Source organism: Engystomops pustulosus, chromosome 2 (genome assembly GCF_040894005.1).
Source record: "Engystomops pustulosus chromosome 2, aEngPut4.maternal, whole genome shotgun sequence".
NCBI classification, from domain to species: Eukaryota; Metazoa; Chordata; class Amphibia; order Anura; family Leptodactylidae; genus Engystomops; species Engystomops pustulosus.
In genome coordinates, this window is record NC_092412.1 from 153,330,480 (window position 1) to 153,339,564 (window position 9,085).

Here is a 9,085-nt window from a genome sequence, read left to right on the forward strand (position 1 = left end):
TTAAATGAACCCACCCGCTTTTTTCCAGGCCACTTATATAAATTGTTGACACACAATCTCTCTGGGTTGAGCTCTACAAAAACACTTATCCTGGTTGTTTGCCTGCAGTATAACTTTCCTTGAGTTGGTTGTTCCTCTCCCAATGTCCTCTGAAAGGTAGCTGCCTTAACTTTGCCCACCCCTCAATTACTCTATCTATCTTGTATAAGTCACCTGGGTTGTGACTATACTAGAGCATCCTATATCGGTGAAAATAGACCATCAACCAAAGCAGACCCTAGTATCCTTTTAGTGCATCTCATTGCTAGTCTCATAACCCATATCTGCCCAGGTCATTTGTAATATGGCACCAAATTTTTCAAAGGTTTCTCCTGTGTCAAGTAATAGATTGTGAAACCAAACTGTTTCCAGCTCAATATGTCAGTTGTCCACAACACTCAACTATTGAGTCTTCTCTTAGACTTTTTCCCATGGCTGCATGTATTATATGTGTAATGGTACCTTTTTCTATTGTCAAACTTTCAAGGTCTTTCCATATATATATAAGTATGTCTCTTGCATCTTTTAGAAGATAGATATATGTCATTTGCCAGAGTCCAGCATGTGTTTAACCATTGCTAACATTTTCTTCTCATACCCAGCTTTCCTACATACAACCCTTGGCCAAGGTGGCTTGTGACATCCTGTTTGAGCTATTCATACCTCCCTGGAGTAGATGTAGTTGGTTCAGGTTTGGGGGGAACCCATTCTTGCTCCTAGGGCTTGACCTAACCTTTAGTCATCTTCATCAATGGTAATAAGGGAATACTTTGGATTCTCAGGGTGTCCCATCCCTGGCATTTAAGCTTGTTCTAAAAACAGGTTATTCAACAACCTGATATAAACATTTTTGTTGTGTGGGGTAATATGCACCACAAACTACAAACCTTTCTCTCTAATCAGGGTTCTGTTGCTCACATAATACATGTCCACCCTTCTGGACAAGTACAAGGGGTTGGAATACATACTTTTCCTCAATGTTTTTAACCCCTTAAGGACGCGGCCATTTTGTAGCTTAAGGCTCAGCCCGATTTTTTGGATTCTGATCTGCGTCGCTTTATATGGTTATAACTTTTGAACACTGTTACTTATCAAAACGATTCTGAGATTGTTTTTCCCCCACATGTTGTACTTCATTTTAGTGGTAAATTTTGGCTGATAAGTTTTGCGTTTATTTACAAAAAAAAAAGAAAATATGATAATTTTTTTGAAAAATTTGCCATTTTCGAAATTCAAAATCATTGTGTTTTCAGGCAGATAGATTTACCACCTAAATAAGTTGCTGAATAACATTTCCCATTTGTCTACTTTACATTTTCATAATTTCTGAAATGGCTGGATAATTTATTTTGATGTCACGCGGCTTACAAAAAGAATATTGCTTTTCCGGATTTTCAGAATTGACTATTTTGGGGATAAATACAGTTTTGAATGAAATTTTACATATTTAGCATTAAAACCCCCTATATAACCAACCCATTTTCAAATCTGCCCCCCTCAAGCTATCAGAAACAGCTTTTACGAAGATTGTTAACCCCTTGAGATCTTCATAGTAATTGAATCAAAATGGAGGTGAAATTTAGAATGGTCAAATTGTTCCCTTATACGTTCATTTAGCACTAAAATTTACACATTTCCAAAATATAAAAAGAGAAAACCCACCATACAATTTGTTCTGCAATTTCTCCTGAGTACAAAGACCCCCCACATGTGGCCATTACTTGTTTTATGGGCGCACAGCGAGGTGCAGAAGGGAAGGAGAGCCCTGCAGCTGCCAGGATTTTAGTTTCCTCATTGGCCCCTTTTGAAGGCTATAAAATTTTCGCTTTTTCGTTATTTGGGCCATGTGATGCCATTTTTTTTGCGCGATGAGATGCTTTTTCCATTGTTACCATTTTGGGGTTGGTATCACCTATTGTTAAAAATTTAGGAACTTTTTTTGAGGGCAGGAGTAGAAAAGCATCAATTCTATACTGGATTTTTTACTCTTTTTTTTTTGGTGTTCACCGTATAGACTAATAATCATGTTATCTTTATTCTATGGGTCGATACGATTACGGGGATACCAGACTTGAATATATTTTCTTACGTTTTACTAAATTTGTCAAACAAAACCCTAATGTGGGGAAAAATCTATCATTTATGTATTGCCGTCTTCCAAGTGGCATAACATTGTTACTTTTTTGGCTACGGAGCTGATTGATGGCTTATTTTTTGCGGGACATGTTGTACTTTGCACCAGTATCATGTCGGAGTACACATGGTTTTTTGATCACATTTTATAGCATTTTTTGTGGGATTGAATAGCTAAAAATCATAATTTTTGGAAGGTTTATAGCAGTTTTTTTTTTACGGCGTTTATCGTGGGGGTTCAATAATGATTTACTTTTATTCTACGGGTTGTTACGGACGCGGTGATACTATATATGTGGGGTTTGTGTTATGATTTAGACTTTTTTTTTAGTTATATGTCTCTTTATATGTTTTGGGGGTTTTGGGCATTTTTAGTGATTTATTACTTTATTTTTTTTATTGAATAACATTTTTTTTTTTACTTTTTCACTTTTATACCATGGGAAATGAACAAGCAATCATCTGATTGCTTGTTCATGATAATATTCTGCAATACTCATGTATTGCAGAGTATTATCAGTGTCAGCCTATACACTTGCATAGGCTGGCACTGTGCCAGTAAGATGACGTCACAGACGCCATCTTACCGGCAATTCTTGCAGGTAACTCTGGGGTCCAGATCGGACCCCAGAGTTGCTATAGCAACGATCGGCGCCCCCCGAAAACGCTTCGGGGGGGGCGATCGTGGGGGAAAGAACCCCCAGAGGCATGTTAGATGCCGCGGTCGCGCTGACCGCGGCATTTAACGGGTTAAGCCCCCGCGATCAGAGTCAACTCCGATCGCGGGTGTTACACTGGGGTGCCGGCTATCAGTCACAGCCGGCACCCCGTGTTTCCCGATGCCGGTTCGGCTCAGATCTTGAGCTGAACCGGCATGGGCTCAGCGTCCGATATATCGGACGCTGAGCGCTAAGTCATTGAGCTCAGCGTCCGATAAAAAAACAACTTACAGTTCTTTATTGGAACCGACAGGAACCGCAGCAACGTGCCTTTAACAGAATGGTGGAGTGCTGAGATGCAGTTGGAGGGAGCCACAGGAGGTAGATCGCCAGCCTGGATGCAGAGGGCAGGCTGGGAGGTAGCTGTGTCCTAATAGGATGCTTCAGCTTGTCCTGGAGTGCTTCAGGTATCAACCTTGAAGGTAGGATGATACCCCTTTCCTCACTAACTCTTATCTATTAGCTCCACTCTTCAGGCAGGGGCTAGGCTCTTCCTGCTCTTGGTCTGGTATGCTAGCTGTATAGAGTTTAGACTGGAGTTACTCCAGCTTGCTTCTGCAGACTCCTAGGTCTGACTAGAACTCCAGGGAGAGACTGCTTTCTTCTGGAAGTTTCCTGACAGGGTCTTGTAACTCCCCTGGTCAGGTGATGGCTACTCCTCCAATTACATCTCAGCTTACAAGAGAATAGAGTGTAATACATGTGATTGGATGACACATCTTACATCACATAAAACAGTTAACTCCTGCCTTGCCAGGCAGGATCTACCACTGCAATATCCCCCTGTGTCCTATAAGGACTATGTAGTGTGATGTAGTGACATGCTGTGGGACGTATTCGCAACCACTCCTCCGCCTTGCATCGGCGAGGGTGTTGCACCGCCATACTGTCGTATGGCAGTATATAGTAGGATCGATCAGACAGCCTGGTGTTAAAATACCCAATGGGGTCTGAAAAAAAAAGTAAAAAATAAATCTAAAAAACCTAAAACCCAAATCATCCATAGAACAGATATAAAAATAAACAGTAAAAATCATGAACATGTTAGATATCGGCACGTCCCAAAAGTCCTGATCTATCAATATATAAAAACCGTTATTCCTGGCGGTAAACGCCATAAAATGTATGGAAAATGTTCAGATCCCTTTACATTTTTCACTCTTTGCTTTATTGCAGAGAATTGGTTACATCAAAAAGGGTCTTTTTTGCTTATTAATGTACACTCCGCCCCCCATCTTGACATAAATAAATTAGCAAAAATATCTACAGATTTGCTTTTAACAAGGAAAACTGAGATATCACATGGTTATAAGTATTCAGCCCCTTTGCTCAGTATTGAGTAGAAGTACGTTTTGAGCTAGTACAGCCATGAGTCTTCTTGGAAATGACGCAACAACTTTTTCACATCTGGATTTGGGGATTCTTCCTTGGAGATCCTCTCCATTTCCCTCAGGATGGATGATGAGCGATGGTGGACGGCCATTTTTAAGTCTCTTCAGAGATGCTCAGTTGGCTTTAGGTCAAGAATGATCACTGGGTTGTTCTGAAGCCACTGCTTTGTTATTTTAGCTGTGCTCTGGACATTCGGCCCAGTCTGAGGTACTTAGACGCGTTCATCTTTCCTTCAATTGCAACCAGTCATCCTGTCTCTGCAGCAAACAAAACACCCCCATAGCATGATGCTGCCACCATGTTTCACTGTTGGGACAGTATTTTGCAGGTGATGGCCATTGCCTGCTTATCTCCATGCATACTGCTTAAAATTAACACCAAAAGTTCAATCTTCATCTCAACAGAACAGAGAATTCTATTTCTCATAGTCTGGAAGTCTTTTATGTGTTTTTTTGCAAACTGTATGCTGACTTTGGAGTGAGGCTTCCATTGGAAGTGATAGTTGACTTTGTGGAACTTTCTCCCATCTCCCTTTTGCATCTCTGGAGCTCAGCCACAGTGTTCTTGGGGTTCTTTCTTATCTCTCTCACCAAGGCTCTTCTCCCACAATTGCTTAGTTTGACTGGACGACCAGTTCGAGGAAGAGTTGTGGTCGTCCCAAATGTCTTCAATTTAATTATTATGAAGAGACTAAGCTGTGGAGTGCTGCAGAAATTCTTTTGTAAATGTAACCACATCTGTGCCTTGTAAAAATTATCTTTCTGAGCTCCTTGGGCAGTTCCTTAGACCTCATGATTCTCATTTGCTCTGACATGCACTGTGAGGTCTTATACATACAGGTGTGTGCCTTTCCTAATCAGGTCCTATCAGTTTAATTAAACACAGCTGGATTCCAACTAATGAATAGAACCATCTCAAGGAAGATCAGAAGGGAAGGGATAGCATGGGAGGTAAATATGAATGTCACAGAAAAGGGTCTGAATACTTATGACCATGTGATATTTCAGTTTTTCTTGTTTGACCGCTTAAAGATCCAGCAACTTTAACTTTAGAACAGTTTAACTTACCTGGGTGATTTTCAGATTCTTTTTTTGTGAAATGTTGTACTTCACCTTAGTGATATATCTTGGTTGATATGTTTTGCATTTATTTAAAAAAAAAAATTTAAATTTGGTGAAAATTTTGAAAAATTAGCGATTTTCGGATTTCTAAATGTTATGCCCGTCATACAGTTAATTTAACTTCCCAAATAGGTTACTAACTAACATTAACTATATGTCTTTTTTTCCACAAACATGTAAGATTCAATTATTTTAGAGGCCTATTCATATTTATAGGGATTTTAAAAGTTCTATTTATTAGAAACTTCCCACAAAGTACCACATTTTAAATTGTACCTCTCAAACTATGCAGCCCTTGTTAAGATTGCTTACTGTTCATGCAGGATAAAATGAGAAAACACATCTCAGTTTCTCTCTAGCAATACCCCACAAGTGGATGTAAACCAGTTAAAGGGGACCTGTCACCCATAAATTGGGCATTAGGAGCTGCTTACGAAAGTGGCGCAGTATTAGAGTGATAGCGTTATCGGAAACCTCCGGTAACACTATCTAACACTGTGGCAAAGTACAATGTAATCGTCAGACTGCTCACAAAGCGGCGCAGCGTATTTTTGAGGGGGCGGTCCGAGGGGCTGCCTCTTCCCTGGACCACCCCGATTTTTCCACAGGCCGGCGGTGACTGCCGCGCGTCATGCCCCTAATTCCACCCCGAAACCTCTAATATGTGACCCCATTTGAAAAAGTACATTTTAAAGTGTCTATAGCTCATTGATTACATTTTATGAACTTTCTTGGTGGAAATGCAAAAAAATAAATCTATTCCGATACAGATTTTTTACTTTTATATTTTATACACTGTATATAACACTAGAATATATATCATGTTATTTATGTTATGGGTCTGAACGCTTACGGCAATATCCCATTTATATAGCTGTTTTATGAATATGCATTATGTAATTATGAATGTTTTTATGAACAATTTCGCTGAATAAAAACGCATTTGGAGAGAAGAATCACTTGCTTTTGCATTATCGTTTTTCAAGTGGTGTAACATTTGGATTTTTTGTTGATTGAGCCGAATTAGAGTAAATGTGACATTTTGATCGCATGTTTTTTTATTTTAGTCTGCTTTATTATTTTTTTACTGTATTCACTGTATGGGTTTAGTAATGATTTTATTTTATTGTCCATGACGGGATCAAGCTGCCTACTGAGTTAACCCCTTCACGCTTCCCCCATCTGGCAAAATGCTGAACCTGGGAGGCTAAAAAGTACAGCCAAGAGTTAGGAATGACTAGAGCCCACCATCAGTTTTGCTCCTCTGAAACATTTCTAAACGGATACATGCTTGTTGGCCTTTCCAGATCAATTTGGGAAACATATGTTTTATTCTATGGCAATAAGTCTGTGCTATCTAGACCGGGGAGTTGTGCAAGATATACAAGAGTAGCGTCATCAGGATCATCTTAAGTAAAGGGAACCTGTCACCAGGAGACCCATTTTTAGCACTCCCCCAGTCCCCACAGAGCATAGTACATACGCTGCCAAAGTGTTTTTGTATTAAAAATTGGTTTTACAGAAAAAAAGATACGTTATATTGTACCTTTCATTAGCATCTGCTGTGTGACTAGGCAGTTGCCTTTTGGGAGGGGCTGGAAAGGAGCAGTTCGCCCCCACCCTTGGGAAACATGTGATCTTTTCAAATATATGAATAACTCCCAACACTCAGGATTGGCTGTAGAGGAGCAGGGGGCGTCGCTAAGCCCAGTGATGGGTGTTTTCATATATTTGAAAAGGTCACATGGAGAAGCTGTTCCCCAAGGGTGGGTGGGGTGAAACTGCTCCTTTCCAGCTCCTCCCAAAAGGCAACTGCCTAGTCACACAGCAGATGCTAATGAAAGGTACAATATAACGTATCTAATTTTCTGTAAAACCAATTTTTAATACAAAAACACTTTGGCAGTGTATGTACTATGCTCTGTGGGGACTGGGGGAGTGCTAAAAATGGGTCTCCTGGTGACAGGTTCCCTTTAAGTTCCCTCTGCCTACTGGGGAGAGGGGCAGTTTACACCATGTCTCAATTTTATGCTAGAGAGCGAGAGAGCAGGGGTTCTAAGTTATCTTTTATGTAGTCCCTCGGCTAGAGGGTCACCACCACTCCTAAATATTTAATCCTGGAGGCCACTTGTAAAAGAGCTTAAAGTCTGGGGATCTCCAGGAATTGGATCCAGGGGAGTAGGACTGATTTGGTCTCAATGTTAAATCCTGAGTAAAACCCGTAAATTCTAATGATATTCATGACACCAGTGAGGGACTTCTCAGTATCACCCAAATATAGGTCATCAGCATAAAGGGAATCACATTCCTCGCTGTATCTCTGGGGGGGGGGGGGGGGGGGGAGTAGGGTCCCCGAGTATGGCCACAATTGGTCACAAAAGCTTTTTCAGCATTGAGTGAGAGAACCGCCCTGCCTGTCCTCCTGCACCATTTGGCCTGAATGTTCAGATATAATCTCCTGATGTTAACTGATGTGGACCTGTCCGGTATGAACCCGGCCTGATCTGTATGAATGAGGGAGGTGATAACATTCCGAAGGCGGTTAGCCTTATTTTGATATCTACGGAGAGTAGGGAAATCAGACTGTGTGAGAGTCCAGATAAAGCAGGTCCTTGTCTGGCTTAGGCACCAGAACCACTATCGCCTCCCGAATAGGTGCTGAGAAGGTATTCTGTGCCTCTGACTCTTCTAGCATCTGCAACAACCTTGGTGCTTCTTAAAAAAACTCCCCCGGAAGCTCATTAACAATGGAGCCTTATCATTATGGAGGGATGCAAGAGCTGCCTCCAATTCCTCAACTGACAGCAGGGAGCCCATGCTCTCCGTTTGTTCATGTGACAGACCCAGCAAATCTATGACCTCCACGTCTTCCTGTATTTCACCCCGCATTGATCTCAAATAAAAAGGGGATCAAGGGCGCACCAGCTAAGCCAACAGGACACATGCAGCTTGTCAAGCCATGAGTTGTGGACTGCACCCTGCTGACGGTTAGAGTCCAATGAGCACTTCTAGAACTGCTGTAACATAACTGAAGTGTTCATTAGTGCAAGAGACCGGGTAGCAGTGAATGCAGCTGAGAAGTGCTCCCAGGTCATCTCCTACCGCTAAACTCTGTGCCCTGACTCTATTTGTAAGTGTTAAGGTCAGGACCCAGAGCAGAGCACCTGTAGGAGAGGACCCAGGAGTTGCAATTACTTGTCAGCTTTACTGTATTACTCCTGGGTTCTCTCCTGTTGGAGTTCTGCTCCGGGTGTGGATGCTGCCACATACAACCAGAGATTAGAATAGCACATGGAGAAGAAGCTCTAGTGTGGTGTAGGGAGGAGAAGAGCCATGAAAGAAGAGGTTTTGTCTGCTCTGGGTTCTCCACTAGTATAACTTTTATGCCTGCTACGTGGTCTCCAGTAGTATTATTCTCTGCTCTGGGGTCACTACACTTATTTTCTGCTCTGAATGCAGTATTTGGTTGCTGGGGTGGTATTTATTACTGTACTGTTGCATGTATAATTGCTGGGTTAGCATTTTGTGCTGTACTGTGGTTGTTGGTGCATCTGGTGTACTGGTTACTAATGCATCTCCTTGAGCGGTATGACAATATGGTCCTTGGACCAATAAATGTTGGTCTATTAATCCAATGTGAAGTCTTTCATTAAATATATAAAAGCATACAAGAATATCAAA